This window comes from Thunnus maccoyii, chromosome 18 (assembly GCF_910596095.1).
Source record: "Thunnus maccoyii chromosome 18, fThuMac1.1, whole genome shotgun sequence".
In the NCBI taxonomy this organism is placed as follows: domain Eukaryota; kingdom Metazoa; phylum Chordata; class Actinopteri; order Scombriformes; family Scombridae; genus Thunnus; species Thunnus maccoyii.
Window position 1 is genome coordinate 24,204,121 of NC_056550.1, and position 16,222 is coordinate 24,220,342.

Below are 16,222 nucleotides of genomic sequence, written 5' to 3' on the forward strand. Positions count from 1 at the left end.
GCTTTCAGCAGATGTTGACCTATCCGTCGTCACATAGACTGTCTTAGTTGAGTTTTGACACCACTTCCCCGTGATGCATTTATCTCTGACGGAATAAGGGAAATCCCTCGAAAAGATTGAGAAGACAGAGTGTATCCAACACAAGCGCTTTCATCTGTTTCATCAAGGATTTTGATTAGTGAGATTACAAAGAAAGTCCAGGATTTAAAATCTGTCTTAAACAAAGTATAAAACGTAGAGCTGCATCAGTTGATTAATCGATTAGTCGATACACCGAAAATTTGTCGCCAACTTTTTTTGATACTTGATTAATCATTTTGTCATTTTCTAAGAAAGTTTAGTCCTATATGACAGTAAACTGAATATCTTTGGGTTACATCTTGGGCTTCGGGAAACAGTGATGAACATTTTTTTTACCTTTTTATGACATTTTGTAGACTAAACAACTAATCAAGAAAATAATCGTCCGATGAAGTGATACTGAAAATAATTGTTTATTGTCTTTCAGAGTCTCTTATTCTATTCTATTATTCTTAGCTTTGTATTAATGTGTATTATCTAAGCTATGTCTAGCTATGCTAGCGTTGTAAAGGATCTGGTAATGGTTTGATGACTTTATACTACTTCTCTCCTCAACAGCTCAAAATAACATACTTAACATCACTTTAAGTATATTTGCAACTTCATTAGTTTTTCCTACTTTTATAAAAGTTGTTTATAATCATCATTTCACAGTGATGACATGTTTTAGATGTCTGCTACAGAAAGTGATGCAGTAGTTTGTAGGTGTTTGGGCTGTAAAACCTGGATAAATACAACAGATTTTCATACGTATCTGTGATTGGTGTTGACTCCCAACATGGGAATACATTTTGTTTGGAATAGATATTCCTAAAAACGTGACTATATATTTGTTCATACATAGCTCATATAACATATAGCACATGATATATTACCTTACTTGATGTGATAACAATAACTTTATAGACATTTCTGTATTTTGTCAACTTCATCAAATGTACAACTCAGTTTGTGTCGATGAAGAGTTTACTGTTCTACATGTTGGGTTCTTGATTTAAAAAGTTGATCATGCAACCATTCTTCTTCTTCTTCTTCTTCTTCTTCTTATCATTATTATTATTAGCGATATTAGTGTTATTAGTATTATTATTTTTGCACATACAACAGTGGAGTCTCTGGGTCAACAAATGAGCCAATAAGAGTTGTATAATATAACAATGCATTTTTTTTTAACATGGTCGTGTGTTAAATAGGCAAGACAAGTTTATTTGTACAGCACATTTCAACAAGACGATTCAAATTGCTTTACATAGAACATAAAAGGCATCGAGACAGAATATAAAAGCAACACTAGGCAATATAAAAAGACATTTAAATACAATTAAAAAGTGTTTAATTGGAAATAAAAAAAAAAGCTAAAATAGAATAAGACGGATAAAACAGCAGAATAAAAGTTGCAGTGCAGTGTAAGATATTAAACCTCAAATTTAGGTTAATAAAAGGCAGCAAACAGTCTTCAGCTGTGATTGAAAAGAACTGAGAGTTGCAGCAGACCTGCAATTTTCTGGGAGTTTGTTCCAGATATGTGGAGCATAAAAACTGAACTCTGCTTCTCCAGGTTTAGTCTGACTCTGGGGACAGAAAGCAGATCTGAGAGGTCTGGATGGTTCATAACGTAGCAGCAGATAGGAAATTTATTTTGGCTCCTAAACCATTCAGAGCTTTATAAACCAAATAGTAACCAAGGACAATAAACTTGTTGTCGCTGGTCAGTTTGTCTACTAAACATAGACAGCGCTTCAGCTCACACCGACCACACTGAGTAATATTTACACTGTGAGGAATAAGCAGGCAATTTAACATGAAACAATTAATCAAGAAGAAGTTGACCAATGAATAAACCCTTCGTGACACCTAAAAAAAAAGCCACTTTAGCAAGAGACGCAGCACAAAGGCCACAGGCAGTGGCCGGCTGGCAAGTAGGGGGGGAAAAAAAAAAAAGTCACTTTGTCATGAGTCATCCTTCATCTTGTTTTCAACAAGCGGGAGAGTACATTTATGGGGAATGACAAACTGAGACCATGACCTGAGTGCTTGTTTTCCGCAGTGAAGTGTTCTGCCAGCTCTGATACGGACTCTATTTCGTCTTGGCTTTAATCCACAGAACCTATTAAAGAAAAAGGTTATTACCAGCAAATACACTGCAATCCTGAGTAATCGCGCTCATCTTCAAAGAAGTAGGCTATTTCTTTGCCGGTGGGAGTTGAGTCTTTCAGGAGGAAACTGACCTTAATTCATACTTTGATAAAAAGTAAAAAAATGATGCAAACAATACATGAAAGAAAAAAAAAAAAAAAAAAAAAAAAAAATTTGACAAAGTGGCTGCTCCACCTGTGGGCCACTAAGACACATCACAGAAACTTATAATTGGCAGTGGAGAAATTTGACCTGCATAGCTCTCATTGTCTTCTCCATTCACATTAGAGGAAGGTTTGAAGAGTAGCAAGGGGACAGCGAAAGAGTAAAATCAATACTGGAAGAGAGATTTTTCTGGAAATTTACATCTTCTAACACACTCTGTTGACATCTATTTTGATTTTTCACCCCACAAAACCTCAACGCAGCACCTCTCAGTCATTTACATTCATCAGTTTGAGCTCGTTTCATACCGTAGGTGCAACATAAACACACACACACATACACACATAAACAGACACTTGTTTGTCAGAACAATTATGCGTGGAAACATCTCATTTGCATTCAGCCCCATAATATTCAATTTGATACCACTCAGCTCTCAAATACAAACCGCTCCACGGTGTCAAGCTACTGAGATCATTACCCGCTCTCAGTGTAGGAGTGCTGACCCTTTAGACTCATATTTAACACGTAAGACTTTCTGATTGACGGTTCAGCAGGTGAACCGCTAATGTCAACATTCACTCACTCACACAGTCACGTTTTTTTTTTTCTTGTCGAGCATGGAGGCCTGTGTTTCGAACGGGTCGATGTCATCCAGCAGAGGGAGCTAAAAGATCAGCAGCGCGAACCCCTTGGCAGGCCCTGTCTTGAGGAGAAATATGCACGCCGGGGTGGCAGCATAATGGGAAAATGTCTTTATTCCCTCATCTCTCATGTGGTGACAGGCAGAACTTTAGGTTGCCATGGAGAGAAACAGAGAAAGAGAGAGAGAGAGAGAGAGAGAGAGAGAGAGAGCTGCTGAAACAGGGCCATAATTAACAGAGCCACAGAACTTGGCTCAATGACTCATTACGTTTCGAGAAGTTAATGAGGAAATCACGTAGCTCCTCGAAGGCAAACGACTCCTTATGTGTAGAATGTGTACGTAGGATAGATGTTTGAAGTAGCATCATGAGGTGAATGTAGCTGTACGCTGCTGCAGCCACTCCTGCAGGCCTAATGATGTGCATGTGATCTGCCCGCGCGTGCAGTCTAGTCGGGAACTGAACGTGTGTGTGTGTGTGTGTGAGAGTGTGTGTGCATGCTCAGGCGGTTGCATTATAGTATGTGTGTTTGAGTGTGTGTTGAGGGAGTGACTCATCTCCTTGTCAGGGAGACACAAAACATATGAACATTTTCTCAGGCTGTCACACACACATACACATACACTCCCCAGCGCCTTTCTCCAGATGTACATTGGTGTCTCTCACTCTCTCTCTCTATCTTTTTCTCTCTCTGTATCTCTCCCCCCCCTCGCTCTCCATAAGATGAGGCTGCCCTGGGGAGGCTCCTGTCACAGCTAAGGGCCAACAGTGGGCCAGCTCCGGAGGTTACACAGCGGCCAAGAATACAGGAAAAGCCACCCAACCACCTGTAGACCTGTCAAGAGCACTTAAGCACAAACCATCTCTTACAATTTGTCTCAAGGATGTCTGGAAAATCCCACTCGACTCTCTTGCTTAAACAACACTAAGGCCACCGGCAGCGGGGGGATGCTTCCCCCCCCCCGCCTGGAAAAGCAAGAGGCGAGTCAGCGGCGAGAATGCCAAAAGGAGAAAGGACACAGCACAGCGAGCAGGCAGACTTTAGGCCACGCCGCAGACCAGCCGAGGCCAGGGGCCTAAACCCTCGGGCCTCCAGGCCTGCAGGAGCCTGAGCTTTATCAACACCAGGCAACAGGGTCATTCAAGGAGAGAAGCGAGACCGCCTATTTTGGCCTCCGTGTGTGTGTATATAAGCATGCTTTTCATTTCAAACTGCCCAAAAATAATGAGCAATCAAGAAAATGGTTATTCTCGCATTTCAATTAGCCTAATTAAAGAGAGGGCAGCGGGCTACTCAGAAGAATGGCAAGCACCACAGCGCAGTGTGTATTTGTAGGTGTGTGTGTGTGTGTGTGTGTGTGTGTGTGTGTGTATGAGTGAGTGAGTGAGAGAGAGAGTGAGAGGCTCTCCAAGGGGTTCAGCTGGAGCACTGCATCAGCAGTCAGAATGAGAAATTAACCATTTGCTTTCTTCCCCCCACAGCCTGAAGCAGATACACAATCTGGTCTCAACGCTCGGCTGCCAGAGAAGATCCAGAGTCGCACAGCGTCTCCATCGATCTATCATCAATCATTCATATCACTTATTATGAGGACTGAATGGTCCCAGATGTGAGTAGTCATGCCGGTCGAAGATGTGTTTATCTCTGACTGTACTCAGTGAGACAAGTGTGGCATCTGTTTGTGTTTTCTTCTTCTTCTTTTTTTTTTTATGGATGTGGATGTGGAGGAGACGCTGGCTGTGAGAGAGTTAACCGTAAATTCAGCATCCAGTCTGACAGTGAGAGCCAGATGGTCATGTAGAGCACTTACAGTGACATGGGCCTACACAGCTCCCCCTGCTGGAAGACACAAACACACACACACACACACACACACACACACACACACACACACACACACACACAAATGCACAGATGAACACCTCTGGCAGATAACAGCGCCTGTGATTCCCAGGTCATTTACCCATCTATCCCCCGCTCTCTTCCCCTTCCTCAACACCTTTTTTCTCCTCTCTCTCTCTCTCTCTCTCTCTCTATCTCTCACTTCCTCGCTCCTCCTGTTTTCATTTCCCTCAGTCTCAGTCTGATGGCCAGAGTTAATTGGCTGCTGTCTAATTGCTGCTCATTAGCTTGAGTAACCAAACATGTGAGACGCAGCAAACAAAACCTTCCTCCGGCGCCGCGCTGTGTTTTTTTCCAATTCCCATTCCAAGTCGTCCCCGTCCCCGCCTCTGTGGCTTTGTGCGCATTACTTACCTTTGTTTATCGCTTCATTTATCAGTTTGTCGCTTCGCTCAGCCTGAACTGGAAAACATCTGAAAGGCAGGGATGAGTAAGTTCAATGCCAAACCAAATAAACACAAACATTTTCACAGATTTCATTTCATACGATGGTAAAAAAAAAATCTGATTAAAACAACCTTGAAAACTCACACAAATGTTCCTTTTTTTTAAGGTTTTAAATTGGTGAATCATCATCCATTCAAGATCAAAGTGTTTTGCTGTGTAACGTTCCGCCGCTGTATTTCATTTGCATGCGTATGACATGCACACACGCACACACAAACACGGGAGCAGGCTTATTTACTGTTTCACACACACATCGTAGAAACCCTCACAATGCATACAAAACAACCACCCACATGTACAGACATAAACATCAGAAAGGCCAACCTCTTCGCCCACACCCTGTTGGCATTTGGCAGGTTCCCTGTATTTGGGTTGTGCCCCTCCCATGAGCCCAGCCTTCTCAGCTCCCCTCCCTACTTAATCTATCTTACAAAAACCTCAGGGGTTTAATTCCTCTCTCAAGGCAAAGTGCTTTGCTGGCATGGCAGCCAAATCCATACACAAGGAGTGCATCAAGCTTTAAAGTGGACATCTCAACAGCGGAGCAGTTTAGTTAGAGTGACATGAAATATAGACCATAGTGTGTCACAGTGTAGAACAAGAAAAAAGAAAAAAGAAAAAAGAACAAAATTGGTCTGGAGCTGCTGCTGTCTGCAGGGGATGTGGATGATTGTGGTGAGAAACACTGGAAAGAGCGAGTTGAAATACACAAAACTCGCAAATGTACACACACACACACTTACTCACAAAGCTTGCGATATGCCAAGAAAATTATTTACTACTCAAGAACAGTCCCTAAATGATTAGATTAGTCTCCTGGCTCCGTGGTTCCTATAGCCCCGAGAGACGGGACGGGACGAGACATTACCAACGTTGGAGACGGCAACGCAAGAAATGACGGATCAGTACATATGATAAGTAAGAAAGACATAAAGAAAGAAGACACTGAAGTCTACTTCACCAACCAACAACATAGCCTACAGTGAGTCAGAGCCTTTTCTCCCATCTTATATATTATATATATAACTGAGAGCAAAATATATGTATACATATAATATACATCAATGCAGTTAGAGGATGTGGTTTGCATTGGTTGGCGCCATTTTTTCTGTTTGGAGCCAGTGCAACGTTCTGGAAACACAGCCCGCTACTTCGGACCGAAGCGAAACGCTAGCTCACTGAGTGCTGCACACTTGGGCTTGTGTCAGCTACTTGCTAAACTTGCAAGCTAAATTGTGCTAACAGGGCAGATAACAATAGTCTGACTCAGTGCGAGACCTGGAGTCGAGGAGAGCAGCAGGTGAGCCAACTGTCAATCACAGCGGTGAATCAACGCCCACATAGAAGACATCAAAGCTACTATAAGTCTTCAAATCTTATTAAAAAGGCTATAATTTACAAAATGACCACCAGCGCACTTACTCAAGGGCCTGACTTTAGCGATTGAGACCATAATGACTTGATGAAAACAGTGATTGATTTTTGAATTGGACTCAATCGGAGCCAGCATCTAGCAGTTATCAGTGGCATTGCCCTTTAAAGTACTTCTGTATTGACCTCAGTCTCAAGCCGTCGTAGTCGCCGTTTGGTTTAAACCTGCGTTAAACAAACTTTCTGACAAACAGTTGCTTATTTACACCTCCAGCAGATGCCAAGCGACATTAGCATTCATGTGGAGTCGTGTTTCTGGACACCTGGCGAACGTAAGCCCGATATTCACTCTCCCTTTAAGTCTCCACCAACTCCTGAGGGAAATATCCGGCTCGTTAGCTTCTAAATGCTCAACTGTGTTCACCAGCTAGTCGCAAACTTTATCTGTCTGCTGTCTAGTTTCGGGAAGGTAGCATGCAGCTGCCTGCTGTGCTGGAAAAAAAAAAAAACAACACCACGTGAAAGGTCAAAGAGAAGTAAATCGGTGAAGTTGAAGGCTCTCATCCCTGAAGTGCTCCACAGAGCTGAGGGGAACCGCAGAGCTGTGGGTTCATAACTAGGAACAACCCCTTTCATGTACGTGTAACCATTTGACCCATTGTTCATATTAAAATATTGATTCTAGCAGCTGTAAACATATTAAGATTTTAAGCTCCTCTCAGATCCTCCTTGAGGCTGTTCCAACAGTTTTAGGAGCACAAGAACTCAGTGCTGCATCACCAAATGTTCTTGTTTTAAATGGCCACCTTGGATACAAAATTCAACAATGCAAGCCTGTCCTTACTCATCATGCAGAACAACCAGTGCTCAAAAAAATCACAATGTAAAAAAAAAAAAAAAATAGACAGGCAACCATATCTGACAGTTCTCAGAGAGAGTACGCTGCCCCGGACCCGTCAATGCCAGGAAGCAGTTGGTTGTCAAAGCTCAGTGCACTTTCTTGCACACTGCAGCCCCCCTTTTGACCTCAAAAGTAGCAGCTTGTGTAAGACTCCTCTTAAACCTTGCCCATTAGCTCTTGCCACTAGGGTTCACAAGAGGACTTTGAGGTTCCTGACCTTAACACATACTGCATACGGGGCCTGTCCAAACTGCTCCAGGCAAAAAAGGGCACGGAGGTTGGAGAAACCCCCAAAGAGCCTGGCCGAGAGACTGGACTGACCTCGCTGAGTTCGCTGGAGGGGTTTCTATGCCAGATGCTGCTACTGTAGCTGGTGATGCTACTGAGGGTATAAGACGAAAGAAAGAATCAAAGAAGGAAGGAAAGAAAGAAATTCATTAGGTAAAAGGAGCGAATGTAATACTCTGATGAGAGAAGAGTAAAATTAAAGACGGTGGTGGCGGCGGCGGTGGCTTTTGGGTGAGGGGGAGTCATGACAAAGAAAATGAAGAGCGATAGAAGAAAGAGCGAGAGACAGCGAGTGAAAGAGAAGAAGAGAGAGAGAGAGAGAAAGAGAGAGGTGGGCGATTGGTCCTATGAGAGAGTTGTCATGGTAACAAGTGATCATGATGAGAATGATCAGAAAAGATTTTTGGAGAGAAAGTGCAAATATACATATAGAAGAATTAGATTACATTACAGGAAATGTGTCAGAGTGAGCTACGTGTGATGTTAAACTAATTCAGTGATATAGTTTCGTTTTAAACTTTAAATTTAACAAATAACGACTCGGGCTAAAGTACAGTGAATCAAACTCTCAAGAGAAATATTGTTTTATTAAATATTCCAAGGCAGTTTTAATAAATGCTTTGTTTGTGCTACTCTTTATTGTCAAAGGATATAACGGCACTCAGAATAAAATACAATTATATCAGAAAACAGATTGTGCGGACGATAAAGTTACAGGTTGTATAACGTGTGAGCAGAATCCTTAATTGAAACCTGGTCTGCAAGTCCTATATTAATGACCCATGTGGTGATTCTGTTGTTATCACATGTTTTATATGTTCTAACATTATTTAAGTATACAGTTTATTTATAGCTTCCTATCTTTCTGGTCTTAATGCTAATATATATTTTTGTTAAAAAACAAAATCCAGGAAGTCTTGCTAAATATTTGTCCTTAAGTGATGCAGACAACCATTGAAAAAGAAACTAATGCACTCAGGTGAAGAAACTTAGTGAATTTATTCTTTGAGCGTAGGCAATCGAGCAGACCAATCTTCAGTCTTCATCGAGGTCTTTGATGAAGACTCTAAGTTCAAATGGGATTGAATTTAGTGGAATACAAGTCAAAACCAAGGTACTAACTAACTAGGATGCATATTTAGTGGCCTGGGAGCTTGGAACAGAGTAAAACTGGGCACTATATGTGGCGTCCCATGTTAACACAAAAATTCACTCTACAGTATGTTCATTTCTTAAAAAACGGGGCGAGTTGCATAATGGTGAAAAGATTCTGCTCAAACCTCCTGCAACAGTACTGAGCTGTACTGTCATGTGATGCCCTTTACCAGGACACATGACAGACTCTGTTTAACATATAAAAGATAAATCACACTTTGAATTGTCACACTTCAATCCAACATATAATATATTTAAAAGCTTTCAGCTATGACCTTTGTTTCTATCTGTCAGTGCAGTTGGTCCATATTTTGACAATTACTTTAATTTCTCTTGATACATTTACTAAATTAGTATGTTTAATGTCCCGTGCACCTGCAATTTAGGCACCAACTGTTTGCTCTCTTTGGACATATAGCTGTTCTACTCCCCACTAATTACTTTGGGATTAACGTTAATAAGGCAAACCTTCTATATGAACCTGCAAAAGGAGGAAGAATACATGGAGGGAGGTTGTAGTGGCAGCCAGTTATCTAACGTGGCATCTTGTATATAGACTGTATATATTTGGAGATCTCATGACTTGCTTCGGTGATGCCAATTGTTTCATAACCAACAGATCTGATGGCCAAAGTTGCCAAAAATCAAATAAAATCGTAATAAACTATAGTTCCCCTTTCTCTCTTTGTCCCTTGTTTGGCCACAGGAGTTTGTTTTGCTGAAGTTGAATTCCACTTATGCTCTGTTTTGTTGATACTGCTGAGAAAGTAAAACTTAGCGAGCTATTGGCAACTTTGAGTGTCTTTCCCCTTTGGCAAGACAAGACAGGAACAGAGCAGACAGACAAAGACACAGCTTTGTAAGTAATGTCTGTCTCCGTCTCCTCTGTCTTGCCTTGCCAAGAGGGACAACCCCCCTCTACTTTAGGTGGGAGACGTAGCGTTAAATGTTGAGGAATGTAGTTAAATTAAAGGTGAAAAATAAATCTGCTGATAAATACGGAAATCTTTCCAATGAGGAGGCGACTGGTTTGCTTCTCTCTTGTCTTTTAGTCAACCTGAATCTGTCATTAAGTTCAAATAACAGTGATAGTACATATTAGCAGCTCCATGATGTACCTGAGGATTTGCTTGCCACCAGTAAAAGTCCAAGAAGAGAATGAGTTAATGGTTTTTTAGTCGCCAAGTTAATAAAAGTAAGATCCTCTTTATAACTTAAGGAAGTTGTCTCAGATGATACAATGACTGGATGTGGATCCATGATCAGAATCTACAATCTCTATTATATTTGAACTTGTGTTTTTCTTACTCTTTAACTGCCTAACATCAGAGATGCGGCGACCAAGTTACAAACCCATGCAAAGAAGAGGAAGAGGAGAGGGGGGAAAAAAGGCCTACAAAAAGCCCTAAAGAGTCAGGAACCGATGGCTACAGTCCTTGGAAAGAAGCTTAATATGCTAGAGATTTTTGCCCGGCAGTGCCTCATAACTCCCCCCCGCTGACCTTGCTCGGGTGAGGTAATGTGCCTAATAAACCGCAGTGAGTCCCCGAGTCGGCTGATGTCAGCCAACACATGTGATGTATGTGAATGGTCACTCGAGCAACCTTGGATTTAGAGGGTTAGCTCATCACGGTGTTTCGACCTTTGTCCATGAATTTACATTATGTATGCTGCACCTACCTTCTGCCTGGATCTTTCTGCAACTTTCTGCAAAATTTGGTTCCTCTTTGGGAATTTAAATCACTGCTGCATCTTCTCAACTGGCTGTCGAGTGTTTTTAGTTGTATTTTAGAGCCTGATGTATTAGTCTCATTGAGTTGTTTCAGACTGATTTTATTCGTTTTTATTTCAAAAACAGCTATTGGGTTGTTTTTAGGAATCTTAAATTTCATGATTCACACTGCAGTATTTTCACTCTGATATTTTGATGTAGTTTTTAAGACATACATTATATTTTTGTGTCATTCGTCTCGTTGTTGTCGCTGCCTATCTTGGCCAGGACACTCTTGAAGATTTTTAATCTCAATTAAGGTGTCCTGGTTAAAGAAAAGAATTGCAAAAACCAGCTCTTTTAAATCAACAACAGGTGTCAGCTTGAGGATCTTCATCTCCACTCCCACTTGGAACAACCTTCAAAAAGCTCCCAGTGCAACTAAATTACTGTTTCTTAACTAAACATAAAGAAATGTGAAGTAAACCTCTTGGTAACTTGGTTTCTTTTTGCTACTTCTTCAATGTTCTGTTGTGTTTACAGTGCACAGGAGACTTTTGGTCCTTGACTTTATGCCTTTAAGGCTAAGCCTCCACCCGGAAATGGATGGAGGAGAAACTGTCTTGGGGATAAACTGGAAGCAAAAGTCCCTTCTCGTGCTATTGCTTGGAGGGGTAAGAAACAAGTATAGTAGTATAGTTACGAATTGATCCTACTTACAAGTATCGTGTGTGTATCCAAAGCCTGATATACCTTATTCCTCTGTGTCGTAGACCTCCGTTGTTGTCCAGAAACTATTAAAAACACATCAATGAGCCACACCGCTGCACTGGGTGACATGTTCCTTCACCACGAAGATTTATGGTGATGGTAGTTTGTTTGGAAACGTCTCCAAAGACTAATAACAGTGATCACGTTTTCAGTCTCAGGAGAGTAGTTCTGTGTAAGGCTTCTAGCTTGTTCTGCTACACGTCACAACCTCTTGACTGAAGTTGACAAATTAACAATGTAGTACAAAGTGAAGGCGTTGTGATATGTAGCACAACAAGCTAGCTCTGGAGCAGTTTCTAAGCAAACTAACATGACTGTAATCTTCACAATGAAGGAACGTGTCACTCAGTGCAGCGATGTGGCTCACTGATGTGTTTTTAATAGTTTGTAGACAACAACGGAGGTCTACAGCACAGAGGAATAAGATATATCACGTAATACTTGTAAGTAGGGTCAATTAATTGTTGGTTTGGCTCTGCACATGAGATTTGTTGACTATAGGAAAAATATAATAAAGCCAAATCCTTTAGGGATGAACTGGAAGCAAAGGTCTCTTATCTTGCTATTGTTTGGAAGGTATCACATAAGTATAGTGGCATAGTGTAGTACAACAATAGTGGCAAGCTAATCATGCAAACACGCAGTGACGTATGTAACAGCTGATGTAAATACTTCTTACTGTACGTCTACGACACCACACGGGATCATAAATGTTGATGACCACTGTTACCTCAACAAACATCCTCTGTATTTTGGTTTATCATGTCTATTCGTTAAAGAAGTTAAATGCTGATGAGATCCTTAATCGATGTCAGCATGAGATCTACACTGTTGCAGCACTCGTTGGCCGTTAAGATACAAGAACAGGACATCTAGTATCATTTGTCAGCAGAAACTGTCAAACCTGCTTTTATCAACAAAATGAAAGTGAAAAAAAAGGACCGAAGACTCATGAAAAAATTATTATTATGTGGTCAATGTGATGAATTATTAGGTGCAAAGCTTGGAGGAAACATTGGCCCTGAATGCTCCCTTTAGCACATTTTCTTTTCTTTTATGTCAAATAAATTTTTAACACATTTTGTGACCTTATTCTTAATGTTATTCTTAACAACATTGCATTAAAATATTTGGACTCAGACACTTTTTGCCTTACTGAGTTGACACTCGTGGTCTTAGTCACTCTTAATCTCTCTCTGTGGACTCTTCTCCCCTCCGGCATTTCTCGGTCTACTTTCTTTAATATGTCTGCACATATGAGATGTTTAGATGCATGTATTTTATGTGTGAAAGCAAGTGCCTCAGTGTGTTTTCAGTGCACTTGCAGGAGTGGATAATTTGGCCCATATAAGTGAGATATTGTCATGCCACTGGCCTGTTTTTAAGGACTAGTCTGACAGTGGCTGCCGCCGCCGGCCGAGCTTTTAGTTTCCTCTCTCGGTCTCGTTTGTTTAACTTTTCATTTTCTCCTCTCCTCTCCTCTCCTCTCCTCTCCTCTCCTCTCCTCTCCTCCCCTCTCCTCTCCTGTCTTCTGTCTCTATCCCGGTTCCCTGACTATTCGTCCCTGTCCTCTTCTGTTGTGTGTCTCAGCCTCTGTCTGTGCTCTGCTGTGACAGTTAACAGAGGTCACTGTTTACTCTCATTTATCAGTCAATCATCGCTCGCTGCAGGGTTCCAAACGCAGCTATTTTTCCATCCTGCATCCTTCTTTAACCATCACTGTTTCCAGGATGATGACGAAGACAGTAACACGTAATCGCGGGGTGTTCGTTCGTTAAACTAGGTGGGACGTGCATCGTGTTTAATATCAGTCCTAATTTCTGAGGGAAATATGTGATGACTGACAAGATATTATCATTCTGTCAGTGTGACAAGTTACTGTATTAGTCATAGGGCAGAAGATATATTATTAAGTGGTCAGTGTAATAAATCATTGGACAAAAGGACTCTTGAGACGTTATTTTTGTCCGTTTGGTAAATTGTTAGCTATAAGGAGTGACAAGATTTTATTATTTTGTCAGTGTGATAAAATCTTGTGATGTAGATCACTAAATGCTCAGCAGGAACATTAGTCTTGAACGCTCTCTTAATGTGACCCTTTGGATTCCAGACCTATTTTGAAATCTTTTGTCTTGATCTTTGCTCTCCATTACCATGATAAAAAGGCACCAGATCAAATTTGGATTCACTTAAGCAAAGGTAATTCAAGTGTCCGCCCACCCTCCCCTTGCAAAACCCATCTAATGCCCGTAATTAGCACTGTTATGATTAAATAACAGTTTGATTATACCTTTTTTTGTTAAAAAAAGTATGCATTTAGAACAGTTTTTGAGCCAAATGCTTGTCGAATTTCCAAACTAAAGTTTATAATAAGGCCTGGATGTTCTCTGTGCTGTGTGGCCCATTAGGTGTTGTTTGGGCACAAGCTGGGAGAATGATTAATTCATCAGTGTGATGTCTTTAAATATGAAGGTGCCTGCCTCCATACCGACAACAGAACTCTCAGTAGGAGGACTTTCTTTTAGACTAAAAATGATGAATGCGCAAGCTTCCGGTTTAACCATAAACATGACCACTGACACATTTTCTTGTGCAGGACGAAGTGAAATATCTGCAGTGACAGGAAGCGATAGAATCGAGGTAATAACGTACTCACCGTGGAGACAGCTATGATTGAATGATTGGCGATCTTGAACCGCACGGAGGAGAAGAATCAAAAGCACACACTGTTCGCTATGTTAATTAATTATGGCAGCGAGCACACATGCAGTGAACATCTTGAGGGGCAGAGGGATGACTTGCCTTACATAACTGCTAAAGTTGGCACCATGTCAGCAGCCAGCAGGCTAGAAACCCTAATGCAGGGGTTCACACATGTTTTCAACTCGTTCACCCGAAGGATTACATCCCCCGTTTGACGACAGACCACCTCCTAATTATTTTCTCTGATAGATCTGATGAGATTTCTGTTGATGGATGCTATTTGATACAGAACCGGACATCTGGATATCTGGATATCAAGCTGACATTCCAGTTACATTTTCTCACCACCTGATCTACAAATCGAATGATAATTGAATTACAGTTTCTCTTAATTGGCTCTCTGCGAATAATTCAAGGACCCAAAAGCGCACCCTGAGGGACACCATTTCAAAAACTTTGATACAATGTCTAAACTTGTTCCTGAGCGACTGTGTAGGTTCCTCGTTATCCTTCTGATGACGTTACCATAAACCAGAGAAACATTTTTATGTGCCTCCGCTCTCCTTAAATGAGGCCTGCAGGAATATCATAATCTAATCAGAACTCCAGTAAGGCTGTGTCTTGTTCTAACTAGATCACAGCATCTGTATACTACTCTCGCTCTTCTTGTAGAGGTTTCCATGGTGCACACACACACACACACACCATCACCCGCACGCATACATACAGGCGAACAGCCATGTCCTTTTTTTGGCTCGCAGCCGAGCGACATCGGCCCCTCCGTCTCAACCCTACTGTCGACTGTCTTGACATCCAAGCAACACCTCCACCACCTCCTCCTCCTCTTTCTCACACTCCCCCACCTCCTCCCAGGCGTGTTACCATAAAAAGGAGCAACATTTCATGTGCCCCCAAACACACCCACCTACTACCAACACTACCACCACCTCTCCAGGGGCATCGGCAGGAGTATTATTATCTAATCACAGCTCTAATAAGACCAAATAAGATCCTAGGCCCTTTTAACCTATCCATGTACCCTCTGGGCTTAGAGTGGCCATTACCCTCCACACCATGCACCCCCCCTGGTTCCCACTAGCACACACAAACACACCAGCACACACACACACAAACACATACACATTCACTCCACCTCTGCCTCTCTCTCTCTCTCTCTCTTTCTCTCTCTCTCTACACGCCCCACATACATCAGTATGTCTTTAGCACTGGCCAGGCTGTACAGGCAGTGACAGGAGAGACAGAGTATTAGTATTCAGAGCACAGGGAGGAAAAAAAAAAGAGAGCGAGAGAGCAACCAAGAGAGAGAGAGAGTGAGAGAGAGAGAGAGTGAGAGAGTGAGAGGGAGGGGATAGTGAAATAGAGAGGAGGAAAATACACAAGGAGGGGAGAAAAATAAAAGAGAAGAACACAGGAAACGGGAAGGTAGAGAGGGGAGGGGAGAGATATCATATTGTTCATTTCTCCCTCTCAGTCTGCCATCCCGGTTGCGGGGCTTATTGCTCGGTGCGTCTTAGGGAGAGAGAGAGACAGAGAGAGAGAGAGAGAGAGAGAGAGAGAGAGGAGGGGGGTGGACAAAGCGAAAGAGGGCGGAATGCCCCTTTACAAGCGTCGCATCTGACTAAAACAGCGGAGGAGCTCATAAATCGGAAATTGGACAGAGAGGGAGACAGTGGTTTCTGCAATGCCAAGGTAGGAAGATATTCCTTTTGTTACTCCTGTGGCCAGCATGCATTTCGGGTCTGTGATATCTGCGATGTGTGCGTTATTCGCATCATATCTCCTTTGATCCTGTATCCCGCACTGGGCTCTGCTGAATATGCCCTAAATCTAGCAGCATGTGTCTGTTTTCCATAAATGTTTAATGTATATTATTTGTGCATCATCCTAGCTCTTCCATGTTGCATTCTGCCTTCGGTAGGTATATG

General features: G+C 41.9%; 1 protein-coding gene across 8 annotated transcripts in view; it reads left to right on the plus strand.

Annotated features, from left to right (window-relative positions):
• The first annotated feature begins 15,690 nt into the window (after positions 1-15,690).
• The window catches only part of syt3 (synaptotagmin III), a 37,520-nt gene continuing 36,988 nt past the window's right edge, over positions 15,691-16,222 (plus strand). For all 8 annotated transcript variants that reach the window (XM_042391616.1, XM_042391615.1, XM_042391613.1 and 5 more), the window contains exon 1: positions 15,691-15,986. The gene's annotated coding sequence lies outside the window, so the exon portion shown is untranslated. The remainder of the gene's footprint in view (positions 15,987-16,222) is intronic.